The 25,305-nt window shown below is 39.4% G+C and overlaps 1 non-coding gene across 1 annotated transcript; it reads right to left on the reverse strand.

Moving 5' to 3' along the window:
- Positions 1-21,687: 21,687 nt before the first annotated feature.
- LOC138988347 (U6 spliceosomal RNA) lies at positions 21,688-21,794 on the reverse strand. The gene has a single exon (XR_011464649.1). It is a non-coding gene; the product is annotated as a U6 spliceosomal RNA (small nuclear RNA).
- Positions 21,795-25,305: the final 3,511 nt, after the last annotated feature.

Below are 25,305 nucleotides of genomic sequence, written 5' to 3' on the forward strand. Positions count from 1 at the left end.
TATAAATTTGAGTTTTTACTAATTCTTTATTCACCTATAATTTTAGGATAAGAATGATTTCTATGCTTAAGGATTGTTGTGAAGGTTAAATAAATAAGGCAAATAGAAATAATTTCAAAATTGCATTGGATCTAAAAGAGTTATTATTTTTAAGTTCATATATAGATTTAATTAATTTGTGTTTTAAACAGTGGTGGTTTTTACCTAACTTTCTCTTTCCTACCCCTGTCCTTTACCACAATACCAGAATTTAATAATATTTTAATTGTATTAAAATTATAATTATATTTAAATTTTTAATAATATTTTACCTGCTCCATATAGCTAATAATAGAGACTCTCTTTTGCTTATGTGAATATAGTTACAGAAGACAAATTGTTTTTCTTGGTGGCCAAGTCTTAACTAAGTAGGAGTTAACACATCTTCATGGGTATTTCCTCTTGACATTATTATGTCCATGCTGAAAAGCTATCCCCTAAGTGGTGGTTTGTTTAACTATCATCACCATCTATTTCACTGAAATGCACAGTGAATGTTCCTAATGCAACTGTCTGTTCAAATCGTAGTAAAATTATATCAAGCACCTCTTTAGGCCAAAATAACCCCACTACTTTGTTTATATTTTAAGTGGCAGAGGCTCATAGAATTAGCATTCATCCTTCTGATGCAGTTACTCCCTGGAGAAAATAGTCACACCAACCATAATATGATGAATAAATAATGATCAAACCATTGAGGGACAGTGTAATTACTCATCATATTGATATTGTTTAGTTGCTTGTAAGCATTTTGTTAAAAAATGCATCCATGTAATATAACACAAAGTGGTAAATTTTATTTTTTAAAAAATGTTTCATAGCTTGTTAAATCTTAACTGCAGATTCAATAACTTTATAGAAAAAACTCCATAATTAAAAATAATCTGGATGTTCTCCTTGGCTCTGCATCAATCATTTTATCTTTACATGTATACAGAGTGTCTAATGCTCTTTATTCGCTCATCTTTCTATTTTTATGAAGTAAATTCTGCATACCTTTTTTGCAGGTTGTTTTTTGCTGTTGTTTTATCTCATAGTTTGCTTAATCATCCCCTGTTGTGGGCCAGTTGTATTAAAGCTGTTAACCTGGATATAAAAATGTCAACTTCTGTTTATTCTTCACTATTACCTCCATGTTCAAATTGTTTGAATAAGTAGTTTCCCCTATATGATAACATCTAGATCACCTTTAGAGATTTTTAAAATAAGGAGGTTATTTTGTCTTATGCTCAACTTACTGGATAGAATCTCTGGGGATGCTTGCTTGTGAATTTTGAAAAAGCTCTTCAGCTGATTTTGATGACGAAAAGTCTGTGTGGACTACATGGAGCAAATAATATGTGCTCTGTGGATACAACTAAAATCAGCTCCACAAAAACCATTATCTTCTCTAGCTAATGTTTATACACTCACATGTGTGCACACACAGTTTTTGTGTAATTCTAACTGCCATGGACATCATCAGCTCTAGTGTGATGTCACAAATGTTTTGCATAGTTCATGGCTTTGTGCGTCTCATATCTTCTCAACTAGAGAACAGACAATTGAAAACAAAGTTTTTGTTTCTTCTGTATCCCCAGAGTACTCAGCACAGTGCTAAACGCATAGTTAGGTCTTCTCCATTCCTGGCCTTTGAAATGAAGCCAGCTCACCCATTCCGTGAATTAGATGGTAAAATACAGCTCTGGTCTCAGGTGTTTATCCAAGCTCTCCATGACTGGCCATTCAACCCTTTCTCTGTTCAACTGAGCTCAGCTCCTGTGACTCCTTTTGTTGGTTTCAGGGTTCTTAGAAATTTATCCATTTATTAATTCATCCAAATATTGATTGAGTCCCCTTTAGTTTGTATCAGATACTGAGGACATAGAGGTTATCCTATCCTATATATCCTATCCTGTCTGCCAGCAGGGATCTTACCATTTGCTGTTGCCTCTGGTTAAGATTTCCTTCCTCAGGGAAAGAAGTCAGGCAGCCAGTTGGGGCACTGTGTTTGGGCAGGAGGATGCACTGCCCTAACTGCTATCTTTTCTTGTTGGTCAGTCAGTAAGTCACGTCTGACTCTCTGTGACCCCATGGACTGTAGCATGCCAGGCTTCTCTGTCCTTCACTATCTCCCTGAGTTTGCTCAAACTCATGGCCATTGACTTGGTGATGCCATTCAGCCATTTCATCCTCTATTGCTCCCTTCTCCTCCTGCCCTCAATCCTTCCCAGAGTCAGAGCTGTTTCCAATAAGTAAGCTCTTAGCATCAGGTGGCCAAAGTACTGGAGCTTCAGCATCAGTCCTTCTAGTGAATATTTAGGGTTGATTTCTTTCAGGATTGACTGGTTTGATCTCCTTGCAGTCCAAGGGACTCTCAAGAGTCTTCCCCAGCACCATAGATCCAAAGCATCAATTCTTTGGCACTTAGCCTTCTTTAGGGTCCAGCTCTCACATCCTTACATGATTGCTGGAAAAACCATAGCATTGACTATATGGACCTTTGTCAGAAAAATGATGTCTCTGCTTTATAGTACACTGTCTAGGTTTGCCATAGCTTTATTCCCAGGAGCAAGTGTCTTTTAATTTCATGGATGCAGTCACCATCTGAAGTGATTTTGGAGCCCAAGAAAATACAGTCTCTCACTGTTTCCATTGTTTCCCCATCTATTTGCCATGAAGTGATGGGACCAGATGCCATGACCTTAGTTTTTTGAATGTTGTTTTCAGTCAGATTTTTCACTCTCCTCTTTTACCTTCATCAAGAAGCTCCTTAGTTCCTCTTCTCTTTCTGCCATTAGAGTGGTATCATCTGCATATCTGAGGTGTTGATATTTCTCTCAGCAACCTTGACTCCAGCTTTAGCATAGTCAGTGAAGCAGAAGTAGTTGTTTTTCTGAAATTCTCTTGCTTTTTCTATGCTCCAGTGGATGCTGACAATTTCATTTCTGGTTCCTCTGCCTTTTCTAAATACAACTTGTACACCTGGAAGTTATTGCTTCATGTACTGCTGAAGCCTTTCTTGAAGGATTTTGAGCATTACCTTACTAGCATGTGAAATGAGTGCAATTGTATGGTAGTTTGACCATTCTTTGACATTGCCCTTCTTAGGGATTGGAATGAAAACTGACCTTTTCCAGTCCTGTGGCCACTGCTGAGTTTTCCAAGTTTGCTGGCATATTGTGTGCAGCATTGATTTTTTTGAGTACAGCATTTTAACAGCATCATCTTTTAGGACTTGTAAAATCTCAGCTGAAATTCAATCTCCTCCACTGGCTTTGTTTGTAGTAATGCTTCCTAAGATGTACTTGACTTCACACTCCATGATGTCTGGCTCTAGGTGAGTGATCACATCATTGTGGTTATCTGGGTTGTTAAGATCTTTTTTGTATAGTTCTTCTGTGTATTCTTGCCACCTCTTCTTAATCTCTTCTACTTTCGTTAGGTCCTTGCTGTTTCTGTCCTTTACTGTGCCCATTTTTACATAAAGTGTTTGTTCCTTTGGTATCTCCTATTTTCTTGAAGTGATCACTAGCTTTTCCCATTCTGTTGTTTTCCTCTCTTTCTTTGCTTTGTTCACTTAAGACTTGCTCATCTCTCCTTGCTATTCTTTGGAACTTTGCATTCAGTTGGGTATATCTTTCCCTTTATCCTTTGCCTTTTGCTTATTTTCTAAGCCATTTGTAAGGCCTCCTCAGACAACCATTTTGCCTTCTTGCATTTCTTTATCTTTGGGATAATTTTGGTCACTGCAATGTTACAAATCTCCATTCATAGTTCTTCAGGTACTCTTGTCTATCAGATCTAATATCTTTAATCTTTGTTTTAGCTCACATTATAATAGCTAAAAATTTTCAATCTCACAGTCAACCTAATATAAATGGTAAAAAGCTGAAAGCCTTTCCATTAAATTATGGAACAAGACAATGATGTCCACTCTCACCCCTTCTAGTCAACATACATTTGGAAGTCTTAGCCACAACAATCAGAGAAGAGAAAGAAATAAAAAGTTCAAAATCAAAAGGGACAAGGTGAAAATTGTCATTATATGCAGTTGACATGAAGTCTCCACACAAATGCTATTAGAACTTATAAAGGAATTTAGCAAAAGTCCAGTGTTCTTGTCTGGAGAATCCCAGGGACAGAGGAGCCTAGTGGGCTGCCGTCTATGGGGTCACACAGAGTTGGACACGACTAAAGTGATGCAGCAGCAGCAGCAGAATATAAGATTAATACACAGAAACATTGCATTTATTTATACTAATAATAAAATATCAGAAAGAGACAATCACTGAATACTTAGTCCAGGCCCTGGGCAAGGAGCAGAGTCAAACTATCCCTGCCCTTGCTCCCTTCCTTCCGACTTTTTGGAATCCGGGTCTTCACTTCTGTGACTTTACCCTGCTGTCTTTTATCTGGGTCTTATGCATAGTTATTCCTACTTCTGGAAATTTCTTCCTCTTCACTTAGCCACCAATTTTGAATCCTTTCCCAAGGGAGGTCTTCTCTACATCCAGGGGTAAGCTGGATTCCCCTTCTAGAGCAGTCATAGCACTTTTTATGTTTCTCACTGTAATATGTGTCATATTTGAATTAAATGTCTATTTTCCTTGCTAGCTAACTAGTCCAAATCAAATCTGTCTGGCTTACTGCCTTTTTTAAGCCACTGGTTTACTGTAGGATACATGGAAGGCACTCATTAAATACTAAGTGAACTTAGTGAAATTGAATCACTAAAGGCTGATACGTGTGAGACAACAGGTAGCAGATTTGCATGTAGTACATAAATGATAAATTAGTTCACTTCATAGGCCCTCAACTACTCAAATAGCTATACAAATATCTAATTGCTACCCAAGTTGATCCCTGAAGTTGACAAAAAAGTAAAAAAGAGAAATTCAATTTGGGTCTCCAAGGAGCTCAGCAGCACTTGCCTTGCTGAGAAGTCTCAAATAGCTAGAAAATTCCACTCATGAGCAGCTGACCTTGCTCAGGACTCATGATGCAGGCAGTGCTTGGTGATAACATTTCCTGGAACTGATGCCTATCTGCTCTGTGTGCGGCTCGAGGGCCTTGTCTTATTCACAGAAATACTGAGCCCCTGGCAGTGCAGCATAGCCTTGAATCCTGCTTATCCGGGAAGGAGAGGCAGCAAAAGGCTGTGAGAGGGGCCACTGCTCCAGTAGCCCAGATTGGGCCCTGGAGGTACGGAACCATAGCCTGGACCCTGCCTGCTCAGACATTGTCTTTTGTCTTGTTGTTGAGAGGCTACTGCCTGTTTTCTGTATGGTGAGATCACTCAGTTCCCTTTCCTCTGTGCTGTGAAGAATAAAAATATGAAAAATCTTACCTCCTTGAACCAGACATCCTGTAGTACCTGTGCGACAATTTGAAAAGATTGCTCAGAGTGAAAAGGACAATTTTGTACTCAGAAAATCATTTCCACATTCTCAATGAGTTTTTTAGTTATCATGACCATATGGCCATAAGGAATCATGCATAAAAATGGCAGGGTTTTCTTAAAACCAACTTCCCATCACCACCTGCAGAGCAGTAGCCTTACTGATACAACAGGGATGGGCAAACAGCTGGAGCTAAGAAGAGTCTATACATTTTTATATGGTTACCAAAAAAGTCAAAAGAGGACTAATATTTCCGGAAAGGGAAACTTAGATGACATTGACATTTCGGTGTCCATTAATAAAGTTTGCTTTGGATGGAGCCTTCCTTGCTTGTTGAGGGTTTGTTTGGCGCTGCTTTCCTGTCTCGAGAGCAGAGGTGAAGAGTTGGACAGTGACCAAATACGACTAGGAAAACCTAAAATATTTACTGTCTTGCTGTTTACAGAAAACGATTGCTGACCCCTATATTAGAGGGCAGGTCAGGTGGTCTGATATTCCCATCTCTTTCAGAATTTTCCACAGTTTGTTGTGGTCCACACAATCAAAGGCTTTGGCATAGTCAATAAAGCAGAAATAGATATTTTTCTGGAACTCTCTTGCTTTTTCCATGATCCAGTGGATGTTGGCAATTTGGTCTCTGGTTCCTCTGCCTTTTCTAAAACCAGCTTGAACATCTGGAAGTTCACGGTTCACGTATTGCTGAAGCCTGGCTTGGAGAATTTTGAGCATTCCTTTACTAGTGTGTGAGATGGACTGAGATTGTGTGATAGTTTGAGCATTCTTTGGCATTGCCTTTCTTTGGGATTGGAATGAAAACTGACCTTTTCCAGTCCTGTGGCCACTGCTGAGTTTTCCAAATTTGCTGGCATATTGAGTGCAGCACTTTCACAGCATCATCTTTCAGGATTTGAAAGAGCTCCACTGGAATTCCATCACCTCCACTAGCTTTGTTCGTAGTGATGCTTTCTAAGGCCCACTTGACTTCACATTCCAGGATGTCTGGCTCTAGGTCAGTGATCACACCATCATGATTATCTGGGTCGTGAAAATCTTGTTTGTACAGTTCTTCTGTGTATTCTTGCCACCTCTTCTTAATATCTTCTGCTTCTGTTAGGTCCATACCATTTCTGTCCTTTATTAAGCCAATCTTTGCATGAAATGTTCCTTTGGTATCTCTAATTTTCTTGAAGAGATCTCTAGTCTTTCCCATTCTGTTGTTTTCCTCTATTTCTTTGCATTCATCTCTGAGGAAGGCTTTCTTATCTCTTCTTGCTATTCTTTGGAACTCTACATTTCAGATGCTTATATCTTTCCTTTTCTCCTTTGCTTTTCACTTCTCTTTCTTTCACAGCTATTTGTAAGCCCTCCCCAGACAGCCATTTTGCTTTTTTGCATTTCTTTTCCATAGGGATGGTCTTGATCCCTGTCTCCTATACAATGTCATGAACCTCAGTCCATAGTTCATCAGAAACTCTATCAGATCTAGAAATAGATGGGGAAATAGTGGAAACAGTGTCAGACTTTATTTTTTTGGGCTCCAAAATCACTGCAGATGGTGACTGCAGCCATGAAATTAAAAGACACTTACTCCTTGAAAGAAAAGTTATGACCAACCTAGATAGCATATTCAAAAGCAGAGACATTACTTTGCCAACAAAGGTCCATCTAGTCAAGGCTATGGTTTTTCCTGTGGTCATGTATGGATGTGAGAGTTGGACTGTGAAGAAAACTGAGCGCTGAAGAATTGATGCTTTTGAACTGTGGTGTTGGATAAGACTCTTAAGAGTCCTTTGGACTGCAAGGAGATCCAACCACTCCATTCTGAAGGAATTTCTTTGGAAGGAATGATGCTAAAGCTGAAACTCCAGTACTTTGGCCACCTGAGGCGAAGAGTTGACTCATTGGAAAAGACTCTGATGCTGGGAGGGATTGGGGGCAGGAGGAGAAGGGGACGCCAGAGGATGAGATGGCTGGATGGCATCACTGACTCAATGGGCGTGAGTCTGAGTGAACTCTGGGAGTTGGTGATGGACAGGGAGACCTGACGTGCTGCGATTCATGGGGTCGCAAAGAGTCGGACACGACTGAGCAACTGAACTGAACTGAACTGATATTAGAGGGATGGGGATTTGTTAATTGACCCATCCTATATTTACCAGAGACTTACTCAAGGCCTTGTTTTGTGTTTCTAGTAGGCTGAACTGAATTTCTCTTTTGAGGAAAGATATGTGTCCAGAGAGCCCTGTTTGCTCTTCATCTGCCCTCCTCCACCCTCCTTCACATTAGGGTATGTGTGTGTGACAGTCATAACCCACAGAACAGAACTGCCCCTGCAGGAACCCATCTCATGATTCAGCAGAGATGGTCGAACTAGGGCTCAGATCTGCTGCCTGCACATCACTGAGGTCATCTTCCTTTCCCAGGGTCCTGGCTTCTCACGATAACCCGACAGGATCTTTTTTCTTTTTTAAAGGGACTCACATGTCTGTGAGAACTATTAAGCAAAGACTCTTGTCTGATCCTCTCAGTGCAACTTTGATAGGCCTTGCTGCCCTCCACTGGCCTCGCTCACTTTGCTCTTTCCTCTGCTACAGTGCACCACGTGCAGAAGTAAGACTGTCAGTTTTTCCATATCTTCCAGACCGTGAGTTCCTGTAGGGTGGGTTTTTTGTATCTCTGCGTTATGAGCATTTGTTAAGGGCAAGACACATGGTTGATGCATGCCAAATCTCGAAGGAATCAACAAAATCTGTGCTTCTCGTTTGGAGTTACAAGTCTGGGGAGGTCATGGCAGTGTGACAGGAAGTCCCTGCAGACACTGATGATGCATGGTGTACCTTTCTGGGTATTAATAGTACTTAAAGACCTATGGCAAAAATCATGATTTTTATATTTAAACAAGCATGGCCAGGTTACATAGTAAAGACTCTGACTGTTTAAAGATAGAGCACAGGCTTCAGAGAAATTGACCTGCTTGCAGTAGTCATTTGAGGGTGGAGTCTACCTCACGTCCCTGGAATAGGAAGGTGGGTAGCAGTTACAAATCCATTCATTCCTACGCTTAGAGCTCTTTGGATAGAATTGTCAAAGAAGGACTAAAATATATTTCTGCAAGTCCTGAATGTGGCATTATTAACAGTGGGGTTTGGGGCAGTCAAATCAAACCTTCTGCTTTGTGGAGGAGGCAGGAAGGTGGAAGAGATAGACCTTTGGTCGGACATGGCTAATTCAATCAGTACTGACAGATACATCATGCAGATGCATCATGTCATGAATCCTCAGACATCCTTTTTCAGACTTTGTACTATGTACTGTGGATCTTTAGCCCAAGGGGTCCTTTGAGAATCTGCTAAGGGCTGTAGATTCTGGGAAACTGTGCTATTAACTTGAGTGTAGAAGAATGATACTTTAACTTAATGTTTATCAGAATCTTTGCTGCCAGATGGGGGAACTTAATCTCAGCCAGTTTAAGCCTATTCCCTGGGAGTGACTAAGGCCTCAGGAATATGGGGAAAAGTAAAAAGTGAGTTAATGTCTGCTGAGGTGTGTGGTCTGGATTGTTATCCTAGATCCCATTGTCCTTGATTCCTTCTGGTCTTCAATGGTTTCTCCAGCAGTCACTTAGAATCTGTCCCTCACAAGCAGTCTCTCCTGTATGTCTGCTTCCTCTATGCTAATCCCTTTTGGGGTTTTTTGTTCCTCCCCTGATGCACTGGGCCACTAAAATCTGGATGGAGCTGGCTACAGTCCCTGTCCACTTCCTTGTTAAATTCAGGAGTATTAGGGATTCTGCAACATACACCAAGCTTTTGCACAACTCCATCATGTCCATGGATCTCAGGTTATAACCCTCCCCAAGTCTTAAGTCTGAAAAAGGAGGTATACTATTTTCAGGGTGAATGGAGATGAGGAGGAGAGGATGAAATGAACCATTCCTATTGTCTGAATTCCCAGCGAGGGAAAGGAGGGGAGAGACAGGCTGGGTACCAGTGTGTAGACATTCACTGGCAGCAGGCGGCCGCTAGCATTCAAACACAGTCACATGCCTACTGTACTGTGTAATTCTATAGCTCTTTTGGCAGTGCTTACAGGCACGCTCTCTCTGAGTGCTATTGATTTCTTGAGGAAAAGAGATCAAAAACAAGTGTTCTACTTGGTGTCCTGTGTTTTCTGGGGGAAGTAAATAGATTAGCCAAATTGGACAGACAAGATCAGGGCAGAGAGAGAAGAGGCTCTCTGAACTGTATTCCCTGAAATGGGATCTCTTATTTCCACAGGGGAAATAAAATGATTGGGTAGGTCAGGGATTTGTGCTGTACTCAATGTACATTTTGTTTCCATCTCAGCTTCATGTTGTGAGACTCAAACCTCTCTGCTCTCCTTTGAATTGCTGTTTGATACCATAACTCTAGTGGCCTGTATCTCAACCATTCCTATTCCCCAAGCTTCCAGGACTGATTGTCTCTGTGTTTCTATATTGCTTGAGAACCAAACTGTCCAGTAAAAACGTTTTGTAATGTTATAAATGTTTGAACAGTTCTCTGATGTTAAATACCATAGCTTCTGGCCTCATGTGGCTTTTGAGCACTTGATATATGGTCTAGTATGACTGATTAAAAATGTACTTAATTTCAATTGAAGTAGTCACATGTAACTATTTGTTATCATGTTGGGCAGTATAGTTTTAGACTTTTGCAGTACCTCTAGTGTGAATTAGTGGCATCCACACATACCACCTGGGATTGGGAGATTGTTAGAAATATAGTACCTTGGGGCTTACTCCAGATCTACTGAACTAGAATCTGTGTTTTAACAATGTCTCCAAGCAATAGGCTGCACAGTAAAGCTTAAGGAGCAGTGCTTAGAATGACTGAGTCTCAGGAAAAGACATGGTATCAATTGGGGTAAATTGGCTTATGTTGCAGTAACAAACAATCTCCAAATCTTAGTGGCTTAAAATAAAAAAAGTTTTACTTCTTACTGACACTTCATGTTTATTATGAACCTGAAGGGTCTCTGTTCTACATCATTCTCTCCAAGCCCAGGCTCATGGGCCAATACTCTCTGGATGATTTTCCATTGCTGCGACAGAAAGGAAAACAGAGTGCAGTGAATTCTGTCATTTCTATTCACATTTCATTGGGCAAAGCAAATCATATGACCACACCTAACTCTAAGAGGGCAAGGGGCAATCCTATGAATCATATGCCCAGAAAAGGGAGAAACAAATATTTGGTGGACATAGTTGATGAGCAGCACTAATGATTGCCATACATAGCAAGCATTATTAGATCTTTTTTGTTTTAACATCCAGTTTTAAGCATCACCATTTCAAGCCTGGACTTGTGGTAGCTTTCTAATGGGTCTCTCTGTTGTCCTTCCTTTCTTTACATCTCTGCCACATTAATCCTCCTAAGGCATAGCTCTAAGTATGTCATTTCTCCACTTAAAACCCTTCACTGACACCTCATTGTCCACCTAGTTAAATAAATTCCCTTTAGCATGATGTAGTGGAAAGAATGCTAATTTATCTGTGTGGCCTTGGATAGCGTTGCTTAAATTTTCTGAATCTCAGTTTTTCTCACCATGTAAATTGGAGATAAAAATACCTACTTTCAAGGGCTGCTACGAATCTTAAATAATATGTATAAAGTGCCCAGTGCATTAAACATTTAGTAAATAAGAGCATAATCATTATCATGAGCTCTTAGGGCATACTGTGCATAGCTATATGACAATATGTATCTAAAACATATTGAAATGACCTATTTTGAGTTTCTTTTACCTAGTAGATTTGATTTCTTTAAGTGTAGGAACTGTGCCTTTAACTTTACAACTATTGAATTTAGTACGAGACTCTGTATGTGGAAGGTTCTTATTAAATGTTGTTCTATTAATGGTACATCATTAATCACACATTTAGAGCTTGCCTCACAAGGTTGTCTTACGTGTGTATCCAGTGTTACAATTAAGCTGTACCACTTGCTCCTTCTCAAATGAACAGTGACTTTCTCACCTCTGAGCATTTGTGCATGATACTCTGTTTCTGAAACATACTTTTTCCTTATGCTACCTTAGCCTTTCAAAAGCTTACTCATCACTCAAGGTCTGCTAAAATGGCAACTTGGAAATGAATATTTTTCTAATTCCTGCAGGTGAAAGCAACATCTCCATTCTTTGAACATCTGTAATATTCATAGAAGAGTTCACACAAGAAGGCCGTTCTCTGGGATTTTTCTCTGGAAAAAAAAATGGCAACCAGGGAGTTCTACTAGGATGGTAAAGTTGAGAGCAGAGACAAGGGGAGCACTCCAGACTGATTAGGAAGGAATTATGTATTTTTAGATGACTGAAGTGTGGGGATTATGGGGAAAGAAGGCAGAAACAAGGTGAGAGAAACAGGAAGGTGCTAAAGGAGACTGGTTTTGCAGGCCATGGTAGGAAATTTGACTTTTATCCTCGGTCAGTGGAGATGGCTTTAAGCAAGGAAGTGACATGGTCATATCTCTGACTTGGAAGAATCAGTTTATTGAGGATGACTTTGAAGAACCAGTTTTTTTTTTTTTTTCCATTTAAGATGCATGATTTTATTGAAGTTAAAAAAATTTGTAACCAGACAGAATAAAATAGATAAAAATGTTATAATCTAACTATATAATGTTCTTTCATTCTTGGTAAATCACTAAAATATAACAAAGGATTGTTCTCTATGCTAATTTTTAAGGTTGTCCAGTTAAACCATTATTTTCTGATGTGAAAATAGGTATTTAATAATTGACCTCCAGTTCTCTATGTAAAGTCAGTTGGCATTCTCTGTGTTTTCTGATCATGGTATTTTTCTCCTTTACTTGTGTAATTTATTTCTACCACCTACCTGTCTAGGTTTGTCATAGCCTTTGAAAAAAGCTAGCCCGCATATTAAAAAGCAGAGATATTACCTTGCCTACAAAGGTCTGTATAGTCAAAGCTATGGTTTTTTCATTAGTCATGTATGGATGTGAGAGAGTTAGACCATAAAGAAAGCTGAGTGCTGAAGAATTGATGGTTTTGAACTGTGGTGTTGGAGAAAATTCTTGAGAGTCCCTTGGACTGCAAGGAGATCCAACAGTCCACCTAAAGGAAATCAGTCCTGAGTGTTCATTGGAAGGACTGATGTTGAAGCTGAAACTCCAGTACTTTGGCCACCTTATGCGAGGAGCTGACTCATTGGAAAAGACCCTGATGTTGGGAAAGGTTGAAGGCCAGAGGAGAAGGGGACAACAGAGGATGAGATGGTTGGATGGCATCACCAACTCAGTGGATATGAGTTTGAGCATACTCTGGGAGATGGTGATGGACAGGGAAACCTGGTATGCTGAAGTCCATGGGGTTGCTAATAGTTGGACATGACTGAGCAAGTGAACTGAACTGAACTACCTACCTGTCTCTGGAATATATATGCATTTTCAGACCTTTTCTTAAGCTTTCATTCCAAGCATCATCATCATCTTATAGCTTCAGTCATCTATCAATTAGAAATTACATTTGACTTTTTAGGAAAAATCCCTTATCTTAATAGTGGCTTCAAAAAGATAGAAGCTTAATTCTTATGTAAAAGAAGTCTAGAGGTGGATATCACTGTTTTATCAGGGACTAGGACTTGTATTTGTTTCTTCTACCATTCTTGGCCAGTGACTTATATTCTCAAGATTACTTGTTACAAAATGACTGCTGGAGCTCCTGGCATCACATTCCTACTTCTGGCAGAAGAAAGGAAGAGACAGGAAAGAATGAATGCTTCCCAAAAGTTTCAAGTAATACATATTCTTATAATCATTGGTAAACACTTAGCCACAGGGCTACAAAAGAGGTGAGAAATGTAGACTTTTATTCTAAGTGGCACTGTGCCCAGTTAAAAATTTATTTTTTTAACTGAGAAGGAAGAAGAGACTTGTGAAAGTAGGAAGCTGGCAGCTTATAATATAACATGTTACTCAAGCCTTCATTATAATACTTATTTTTTTAATTGGAAGACTTAATATTCCATTACCATATATTTGTCAAGAATTCCATCCTACAAAGTCCTACTGGTGTCTTTTTGTCTTATTGCATTTAAGTGTCAGTTTCAACTTATATATTACTTGCACTGTGTGATGCATGCACATCTGCTCATCCTGCGTATGATAATTCTTGGTTAGAGTCCATCCTTCTTATTCTTGACCTTCAGTCCTCCATTTCAACAAGGGAGAGAACAAGCAGGAAGTACTGTGCAAAGTGAATGCCACACCCCAGATATGTTTCAGTAGACATGCCTCAGTCAATACCCGGCTAAATGAGAAAGCCATTATTTTCTTTGCCCAAATTTATTTGTTCCAAAAGTACTCGGTTTAGATGTTTTTTTTTTTTGGCAACTTTGCATCCCTTTGACCCCTTCTCATGCTCTCTCTGTGTGTCAGAAGAGAAGTCAGAAACTACGTTTATCCTTGTCCTCATCCCTATATTGTTCCAGTTTAGAATTTGCTAATGAAAGGAATTTATACAAGATTTGCAAGCAGAAGAGTGGGAGAAGCCATGTTATCTGGAGATCTTTGCAAACCCAGAGCAGCTTCCTGGGGGCTATGTGCCCTACACACTTTCCTGCCTCAAGGTCAGCTATAGCTGCTGATGAGGCTGCCCTTGGGTGGCAGTTCTCTGATTCCACTGGCAGCTTTCTATTCCTCTGCTCCCCTGGATCTTCCAATGGCTGTATAATTCCTTAATTCCTGCATTAGATGCTTTATATCAATATAATAGAGTGGCTTCTCTTTTCCTAAGTGAGCCCTGTTTGATATATCCTCTCTTCCCTGAGTCATTTGGTTACAAAAACTTCAAAGGCTCTTTTGTTGGTATACTGTTTATATTGTCCAGCAGATATATGCATTTACATTGCAGATGTCCTTTAAAACTATGTATATATGAATATTGAAATATATAATTGTATCTTATGTGATTATATATTACAGTTTATAATATTGCCACACTATGGACTGTAGCTTGCTAGGCTCTTCTGTACATGGGATTTTCCAGGTAAGAATACTAGAGTGGGTTGCCATGCCCTCCTCCAGGGGATCTTCCTAACCCAGGGATCAAACCCATATCTCTTACATCTCCTGCTTTGACAGACATGTTCTTTACCACTAGTACCACCTGGGAAGCATATATATATATAAATATTGAAATATATAATATAATTATGTCTTATGATTATATATTATAGTTTATGCTGCTGCTGCTGCTGCTAAGTTGCTTCAGTTGTGTCCAACCCTGTGTGACCCCATAGACAGCAGCCTACCAGCCTCCCCCGTCCCTGGGATTTCGAGGCAAGAATACTGGAGTTGGTTGCCATTTCCTTCTCCAATGCATGAAAGTGAAAAGTGAAAGTGAAGTCACTCAGTCATGTCTGTTCATAGTGTCTTATAAATATATTTCTCTCACCATCAACCCCCTGCCCCAGCCTTGAAGGATTGATTTCCCAGAGTACTAGAGAATACCTAATACTTGTCACTTTAATAACATTATGATAAGAAGTTCTCCCACTTTGCTTTGTAAAAAGACATTAGGAGTCAATAGTGAGTTAGGGGGTAACTGGGGTAGTGATGGAGTCAAAAAGTGACGACTTTTCTCCAAGCCTGTGGGACTCCAACCTGAGTTCTCAGCCCTGCATTCCTACTACAGCTAGAGAGCTCAGCTTCCATTGGTTGATGTATGAGTGACCACCCAAGATTTCATTTGACAGAAAGTATTCACTGCTTAATTAAAAATAAAGTTGATAACTGCTACTTTAAAATCTTAGTTTTTAGATGTGTATTACAAGTCTCAGGCCCTTAACTTATTAGCCATGTGTCCAAGTCATGAGAACTCTCTGAGTTCACCTTCCTTGCTGGTACAATAACCCCAGTGCCAAATAAATGCCCATAAATGTGAAGACCTATACCAGTCAAGGGTCATGTCCTCAAATGCCCATAGGGTTAGGCCAAGGACATAAATGAATGACATAGACTAGCATGAATGGGAAAGCATATGTCCCAATGAAAAGGGGCATCCTCAACTTACTGTTTTTGTTAACATTAGGGAATGTGTGAAATCTTTCCATTATTGAAGAAAATCTGGAAATATGGATTTTTTGGAGGGGAATCTCAGGATTTTAAAATTTTAATACTAATTTAACTTTTAAAAGACCTGTCAAAGCATATTAGCTCATTTGTGCCTTCTTTGTATGATCATTAAGTTACACAAATGTCAATTATTATTGTTTTTCATGGGCCTTGGAAGCTGTTGTTTAGCTTTTCCTGTGAGCCTACCTATACCCTTGCTTCTGGTATCATAGCTTCCCCCCTTCACCCAGTCTGGCTGATAGTAATTTCCCATCCACCAGGTGGGTATTTGACTGAAGTTGGGCTAATCAGTTTCTTTCTAGGGATCAGTCTGTGGACTTCATGGGAATTAGAGTAACCTTCCTCACTTGTGTTACTCCACTGATCTGAAGTAGGCCTAGAGATGCCAGTGGCCGTATTCCTTAGTGACTTGGTAGAACTTCAGCTGTGTGAGTGGATGAAACTAAATAGCAGAGGTGAAACAGACTAAGTCTTGGCAACACTGAGTCAGGGAGAACTTTTTTTTTTTTTTTTACAGCTCTTCTTTATTCCTGAGAATTACTAAAAAATATTAATATTCCTTCTAGCCACAAGGGCCAGAAGATTGCCTTTTGGTTTGCTTATAATGATTTGAATTGAACTTTTCTCAATAGTGCCTAACCAAAAGACCTCATACTACTATAAGCATTATTAGAGGTAAAATTTCATTATCCATCATTAGTTTACAAACAAGGCAAAAGTGAGTTTTTGGATTTTGAAAAACTATACTTGAACTAAAATTAGTTTTGGAGAGTTTAAGAATTGTAGTAAGAGACGTGGTATTTGGAATAGTGCAAAGGATAAGCACAAAATGAAGCTTTCTATTCTCATAGGCTGTGGTATGCACTGGCCCTTCATATGTTCTCTGCAATCTGTTGTCTCTTCATAGACTTGTTGAAAAAAACAATATGAGAGTTGCATGTTAGGAAGCTTCCTGGTACCATTGTGTGGATGGTTCAATAGATTTTTATTTTCCCAGGGTGGAAACCAAGAGCACAGATCTAGAAGAAAAGACTCACTAGGCTGTGACATTATCCATCTGAGATAAGTACCAATTTGATGAGAAGATGAGAAATAATGCCTCACAGTACTTTGCTAGATATGTGTGATGTGTGTAACTAAATAGGTGTTTGTCTTTTGCTAAATATATCTTAATGGCACTTAAAGTCAAGCTCTGAGGGAGAGAATTAGAAGACATTGAATAATCTATAGGATTCACACATGAAATAATATACAGGCAAAACATAATCAGGAGTTGAAATGCCTCTCACTTAGTATAGTGGGAGTTTATAAAGCCTGAAAGGTTAAAGAATTGATACTGGTAGGAAAAATTATACATTAATTTTATGACACTTCATTAAGATGTAGTGTTTTCTGAATGTGTGTGGTTACTTTTATTTTAAATACTGTCAAAGTGAGCAGAGATTTTACAGAGAAAAACTACCCTAGAGATAGGCGAGCATCCTGCTGGGAGCACAGTTACACAAATGTTCCTCAGAGCTGGCAGAAAGCCCAGCAGTGCACTTCTAAGCATTGTTTAAGGTGCCTCAAGCTCCTTCTTCATTCAAGCCCATGTTTTTTTGAAATGAGGCTTTACAGGGGAGGAAATCTTAGATGTCAAAACAGAGTTGAAACAGCGAATTCTGTGGGCACTTGGGTTAAAAAAAAAACCTCTCATGATACTGGTCCCTAATTGGGATTGTTTTTGTGAATTTAGTCACATTAATCCATGTCTCAGTTAATTATGCAATAACATTTACATGCCTGGAGGCAAATTTACAAGTTTTGCTCAGACTTTTTTTGAAAATGTGTTGTTACACTTTGAAAAGCAGTGCCAAGATACTAACTATAAATTGAATTTTGAGAGGGTTAGAATTCCTGATCTGGCTCTACTACATGTTAGAATGTGAGGAGGTGGTCCCTGCCATTCTTCTCATCCAGGATGCAAGACTGAATTTTCCACGAAAGTTTCACATTTTGCCTGCTGACTTCACTTCTGAAAAAGTTCCTTTACTCTTGTCTGTAAGTAAGATAAAGATCTAAACATTTCAATCTAGCATTTAATATTCAAACTTCACCATTCAAGAGTATGCCTCATGCTAGGCTGGAGTGACCCTGTTAATGCTGATGGTAAGTGCTTGTGGGAGATGTGAAGCAAGAGCTAAAAGCCCAAGTGTGATCTTTACTTCACTGAGCTACAGTGTGGCCAGATGAAGAGTTAAGGTGTATTTCAGTTTCCAAGTCTTTCTCTCAGAGTCTTGAGATTATAGAAGTCTACTGATCACTTAATGGTTGCTAGTGATGCTATTCGGAGAAGGCAATGGCACCCCACTCCAGCACTCTTGCCTGGAAAATCCCATGGACAGAGGAGCCTGGTAGGCTGCAGTCCAAGAGGTCGCTAAGAGTCGGGCACGATTGAGTGACTTCACTTTCACTTTTCACTTTCGTGTATTGGGGAGGGAAATGGTAACCCACTCCAGTGTTCTTGCCTGGAGAATCCCAGGGACGGGGGAGCCTGGTGGGCTGCCGTCTCTGGGGTCGCACAGAGTCGGACACGACTGAAACGACTTAGCAGCAGCAGCAGCAGCAGTGATGCTATTAGCCCTGCTAGCTCAGTGGTAAAGAATCCACCTGCCAATGCAGGAGATGGGGTTTGATCCCTGGGCCAGGAATATCCTCTGGAGAAGGAAATGGCAAACCACTCAAGTATTCTTGCCAGGAAAATCCCATGGACAGGGGAGCCTGGTGGGCTATAGTCCATGGGGTCGCAAAAGAGTCAGACGTTTCCTTAATTTCTCTTTCTGTTTTCTCATTATTAGTGTATAGGAATGCAAGGGATTTCTGTGTGTTGATTTTATATCCTGCAACTTTACTGTAGTCATTGATTATTTCTAGTAATTTTCTGGTGGACTCTTTAGGGTTTTCTATGTAGAGGATCATGTCATCTGCAAATAGTGAGAGTTTTACTTCTTCTTTTCCAATTTGGATTCCTTTTATTTCTTTTTCTGCTCTGATTGCTGTGGCCAAAACTTCCAAAACTATGTTGAATAGTAATGGTGAAAGTGGGCACCCTTGTCTTGTTCCTGACTTTAGAGGAAATGCTTTCAATTTTTCACCATTGAGGATAATGTTTGCAGTGGGTTTGTCATATATAGCTTTTATTATGTTGAGGTATGTTCCTTCTATTCCTGCTTTCTGGAGAGTTTTTATCATAAATGGATGTTGAATTCCATTCACCATTGCAACAGAAAGAATAAAATACTTAGGAATATATCTACCTAAAGAAACTAAAGACCTATATATAGAAAACTATAAAACACTGGTGAAAGAAATCAAAGAGGACACTAATAGATGGAGAAATATACCATGTTCATGGATTGGAAGAATCAATATAGTGAAAATGAGTATACTACCCAAAGCAATTTATAGATTCAACGCAATCCCTATCAAGCTACCAACAGTATTCTTCACAGAGCTAGAACAAATAATTTCACAATTTGTATGGAAATACAAAAAACCTCGAATAGCCAAAGCGATCTTGAGAAAGAAGAATGGAACTGGAGGAATCAACCTACCTGACTTCAGGCTCTACTACAAAGCCACAGTTATCAAGACAGTATGGTACTGGCACAAAGACAGAAATATTGATCAATGGAATAAAATAGAAAGCCCAGAGATAAATCCACGCACATATGGACACCTTATCTTCGACAAAGGAGGCAAGAATATACAATGGATTAAAGACAATCTCTTTAACAAGTGGTGCTGGGAAATCTGGTCAACCACTTGTAAAAGAATGAAACTGGACCACTTTCTAACACCATACACAAAAATAAACTCAAAATGGATTAAAGATCTAAATGTAAGACCAGAAACTATAAAACTCCTAGAGGAGAACATAGGCAAAACACTCTCTGACATACATCACAGCAGGATCCTCTATGACCCACCTCCCAGAATATTGGAAATAAAAGCAAAAATAAACAAATGGGACCTAATTAACCTTAAAAGCTTCTGCACATCAAAGGAAACTATTAGCAAGGTGAAAAGACAGCCTTCAGAATGGGAGAAAATAATAGCAAATGAAGCAACCGACAAACAACTAATCTCAAAAATATACAAGCAACTCCTACAGCTCAACTCCAGAAAAATAAACGACCCAATCAAAAAATGGGCCAAAGAACTAAATAGACATTTCTCCAAAAAGACATACAGATGGCTAACAAACACATGAAAAGATGCTCAACATCACTCATTATCAGAGAAATGCAAATCAAAACCACTATGAGGTACCATTTCACACCAGTCAGAATGGCTGCGATCCAAAAGTCTACAAATAATAAATGCTGGAGAGGGTGTGGAGAAAGGAACCCTCTTACACTGTTGGTGGGAATGCAAACTAGTACAGCCACTATGGAGAACAGTGTGGAGATTCCTTAAAAAACTGGAAATAGAACTGCCTTATGATCCAGCAACCCCACTGCTGGGCATACACACTGAGGAAACCAGAAGGGAAAAGAGACACGTGTACCCCAATGTTCATCGCAGCACTGTTTATAATAGCCAGGACATGGAAGCAACCTAGATGTCCATCAGCAGATGAATGGATAAGAAAGCTGTGGTACATATACACAATGGAGTATTACTCAGCCATTAAAAAGAATACATTTGAATCAGTTCTAATGAGGTGGATGAAACTGGAGCCTATTATACAGAGTGAAGTAAGCCAGAAGGAAAAACATAAATACAGTATTCTAACGCATATATATGGAATTTAGAAAGATGGTAACAATAACCCTGTGTATGAGACAGCAAAAGAGACACTGATGTATAGAACAGTCTTATGGACTCTGTGGGAGAGGGAGAGGGTGGGAAGATTTGGGAGAATGACATTGAAACATGTAAAATATCATGTAAGAAACGAGTTGCCAGTCCAGGTTCGATGCACGATACTGGATGCTTGGGGCTAGTGCACTGTTATGACCCAGAGGGATGGTATGGGGGGAGGGAGGAGGAGGAGGGTTCAGGATGGGGAACACATGTATACCTGTGGTGGGTTCATTTTGATGTTTGGCAAAACTAATACAATTATGTAAAGTTTAAAAATAAAATAAAATTAAAAAAAAAAAAAAAAAAAAGAGTCAGACGTGACTCAGTGACTAAACAACAGCAACAATTAAAATTCCACAAGTTTCTGTGTTAATATATTTTGATTGGTCATGGCTTTGACAATCAGAAGTTTATTAAGTCTGGCAAGAGAAGGATATTTAATTCATTTGCTTTAAACTGAAGGCACAAATCTCTCTCTTTTTTAAATTTTATTTTATTTTTAAACTTTACATAATTGTATTAGTTTTTTGCCAAATATCAAAATGAATCTGCCCCAGGTATACATGTGTTCCCATCCTGAACCCCTCCCCTCCTCCTCCCCATACCATCCCTCTGGGTCATAACAGTGCACTAGCCCCAAGCATCCAGTATTTGCATCGAACCTGGACTGGCAACTTGTTTCTTACATGATATTTTACATGTTTCAATGTCATTCTCCCAAATCTTCCCACCCTCTCCCTCTCCCACAGAGTCCATAAGACTGTTCTATACATCAGTGTCTTTTTTGCTGTCTCGCATAATCGGGTTATTGTTACCATCTTTCTAAATTCCATATATATGTTAGTATACTGTATTTATGTTTTTCCTTCTGGCTTACTTCACTCTGTATAATAGGCTCCAGTTTCATCCACCTCATTAGAACTGATTCAAATGTATTCTTTTTAATGGCTGAGTAATACTCCATTGTGTAAATGTACCATAGCTTTCTTATCCATTCATCTGCTGATGGACATCTAGGTTGCTTCCATGTCCTGGCTATTATAAACAGTGCTGTGATGAACATTGGGGTACACGTGTCTCTTTCCCTTCTGGTTTCCTCAGTGTGTATGCCCAGCAGTGGGATTGCTGGATCATAAGGCAGTTCTATTTCCAGTTTTTTAAGGAATCTCCACACTGTTCTCCATAGTGGCTGTACTAGTTTGCATTCCCACCAACAGTGTAAGAGGGTTCCCTTTTCTCCACACCCTCTCCAGCATTTATTATTTGTAGACTTTTGGATCGCAGCCAAAAATATGGAACGCTTCACGAATTTGCGTGTCATCCTTGCGCAGGGGCCATGCTAATCTTCTCTGTATCGTTCCAATTTTAGTATATGTGCTGCCGAAGCGAGCACCACAAATCTCTCTTACCATGTCTTTCATGTGTTCACTCAGCTGAGAAATACTTATTAAATACTATGCTGAGCCAAGATTGTTCCAGGTTTTGTGAAAGACTCAGAGAAAGGGAAAATATGCTCTGTCCTCAGGGAGTTATAGTCTCATAGTAATTATGCTACATGTTTATAAATATACTAGCTTATGGACAGGTATAGGTGGCTTAATAGAATAATAATCTAGAGTTGGAGTGCTAGAGGAGTTTCAGGTTAGGAGAGATTAATTTTGATGATGAAATAAAGACAGAGCATTAGAGAAAGTAGTTTTTCAGCTGAGGAATAAAGAAATGCATTTAGGTTTGAACCTGTAAGGATCAGAGAGAAAGAAATTCCAGTTGGAAGGATAATGTGAGAAAATGAAGAGATTTTATAAAAGGGACATGATTAATGGGAAAACTGATTGGAAGCATGGTTAGAGGGATACATAAGGAAAACTGGATTTTCCCCAGGTCATTGGGACATATGAGGTCATATTTCCCAAAATATATGGTGTGCTACTTTGTAGGAACTGGGAGGCACTGGCAGTTTTCAAGCAAGAAAATGAATTGATCAAACTGAATTATAGGAAGATGACTGTGGGGGCTGAATATCAGTTGGATTAGGAAACAAAAATAAAAATCAGGGAAATGAGCTGGGGACCATTACATGGTTCAAGTAAAAAGTTATTAGAGCTCTAACTAGAGAAGTACCTGTGGTAGCTCAGCTGGTAAAGAATCTGCCTGTAGTGCAGGAGACCCTGGCTCGATTCCTGGGTTGGGAAGATTCCCTGGAGAAACGATAAACCTACTTCAGTATTCTTGGGCTCCCCTGGTGCCTCAGATGCTAAAGAATCCACCTATAATGTGGGAGACCTGGGTTCGATCCCCAAGTTGGGAAGATCTCCTGAAGGAGGGCATGGCAACCCATTCCAGTATTCTTGCCTGGAAAATCCCCATGGACAGAGGAAGCCTGAATGACTACAGTCCATGGGGTCTCAAAGAGTCTGACACTACTGAGTGACTAAGCACACCTAATTGTTGAAGGCAAGGGAAAGAAAGAGGTAGAAGTTACCTTAGCAGTTTTTATCAGGTACCTGGGAAAGCATTGATGGTGAGGAGGAAGAGATCTGGTGGAGGTAACAGTGGGAGTTAAGATGAGTATGTATAAGAAGTTGGCAGCTTATCAAGGTGGAAATGTCCAGAAAATAATGGAAAATGTGACAGTGAAAGTAGGAAGAAGCTTTAGCAGTATAAGCAGAGACTGGTGAGTAGGAATGACATTTGATGACATGAAATTTTAGGAGGTCACCCAAGGAAAGCAAAGAGAGGAATAAAAAAAGGGATGCATTCACACATTCAGAGATTTATCTTGGAGAATTAATACAAGAAAGAAGTGGGTGTTCCACAGACTGAGTATGAAATAGAGAAGAAATAGTTACAGAGAAGGAAGATAATCAGAGAAAACACAGCTTAGACCAGGGATGTGCTTAATATGAAATGTCCCAAGAAAATCACCAAGGATAAGGCTTGAGAGAAAGCCAGTTCATCTCTTAATGAAGTAGCTAGATGATCACTTAAGAGAACTTTTTTTTGGAAATCTCTGTTGCCATAAATCTGCTTGTGAGGGCTTAAAAAAAGAGTTGAGACATCTGCTCAAGATGGGACAATGAATTCATGCTGTGTAAATACTTTTTTGTTGTTAGAAGCCTACAGTAATAGATTTATAAAAGTAAAAAAGGCGTAGTGGGAGATTCTAAATTCAAGACCAATGAAAACACAGTGTTGGTGACAGCTGTAGCACAGACCTATTGGGTTTTCTATTTTGAAGCAGGGAGTGTATCTTATTTTCTACAAATGTGCTCCTTGTGAAGTGGGGGAGCACAGTCACGCCACTGATTTACGGCTACACAGTCTCTACCACTTGGGAAAGAACACTGGAGTAAAAAAATGCCTCGTAATGTGTAATTGGTAATTGACTTTTAAAAGCTGTGGATTTTGGAGTTGGGAGGAGTTTGGGAAGTGGAAGTGGGAGCAGAGACTCAGAAGGACAAAAACATGGTCTCATTACTAGGAACTAGAATTAGGAACCTACTAGGAACTAGATTCCAGCTGCCAGCTGGCTTTGCACCTGTATCTGTACTTTCCCATTATAATGGAGCAGGCTTAGATCTGGACTGGGAAATCAGGTTGAGATAACTGCAAAGGGATCTTTGCAGTTCTTCTATACAGAAAAGGGATGAGTGTGAAAAGCTAAAATGGGCAGACACACAAAGACAACACTTAAAATAAAAAATTCTACTCCAATCAGGCTTGTAAACAAAAATTAAAAACATGAAAAGTTAATTCTGAAAATAATAATGAACAAAACCTTTAAAAATCAGACCACGAATTCACTCCAAATGAAATTATTTAGGAATCAGTCTGATGGGATTTTGTATATGTGTAAGACATCAAGGCAAAAAACAAAGACATACCTTCTATTAAAACTGGAAGTATTACAGATAAGATGAATAACCCAATAACCTAATAACCCAAATAACCCAATACAAAAAAACAAAAATGAAAAACTGTACTATATGATTCCTGTTATATAAAGTTTAAACACTGGCAAAACTCTTATAGTTTTAGAGTTCAGGATAAGTATAATGTTATTTTGTAAGATTAGGAAGACAGCGGGTACAAGGGGACATTTGAGACCTTTGGGATAAAGATAATACTTTATATGATGACTTGGTTGTGATAATACATTGCTGCTGCTGCTGCTGCTAAGGTGCTTCAGTCATGTCTGACTCTGTGTGACCCCATAGATGGCAGCCCACCAGGCTCCCCTGTCCCTGGGATCCTCCAGGCAAGAACACTGGAGTGGGTTGCCATTTCCTTCTCCAGTGCATGAAAGTGAAAAGTGAAAGTGAAGTCGCTCAGTCGTGTCCGACTCTTAGCGACCCCATGGACTGCAGCCACCACGCTCCTCCATCCATGGGATTTTCCAGGCAAGAGTGCTGGAGTGGGGTGCCATTGCCTTCTCCAATATTATTATACAAAGAGTTTATTTTTAAAATGGGAAAAGAAATGAAGAAAACTAGGCTAAGGACAAGTGGCTTTGTAAGTAACCCCTGGAGGTTAAAAGTATAGTTATTGAAACTAAGAAGTAGGAAATTATGTAGGGTTTTGTGGGCTCCATAAATAATATCCTTCTTTATACCACATTTTTGAAACCAATTGAGAGGTAGATTCAGGAGCCAGATAGAGCCAGATAGTAAAAGTGAGCTTTATTAGAAGAAGCCAGACAAAAAACGTCATATGTTTTATGATTCCATTTATACAAAATGACCAGAATTGACAAATCTACAGAGACAGAAAGAAGATTAGTTGTTTCCAGGGGCTTGGAGTTGGGTAGGTTGGGGAGGAGGGGTGTGACTGTTAATATATACAAGGTTTGTTTTTGGCATGGTAAAAATATTCTGAAACTAAACAGTACGATTGCACAACTTTGT

Source organism: Bos mutus, chromosome 6 (assembly GCF_027580195.1).
Source record: "Bos mutus isolate GX-2022 chromosome 6, NWIPB_WYAK_1.1, whole genome shotgun sequence".
Lineage (NCBI taxonomy): Eukaryota > Metazoa > Chordata > Mammalia > Artiodactyla > Bovidae > Bos > Bos mutus.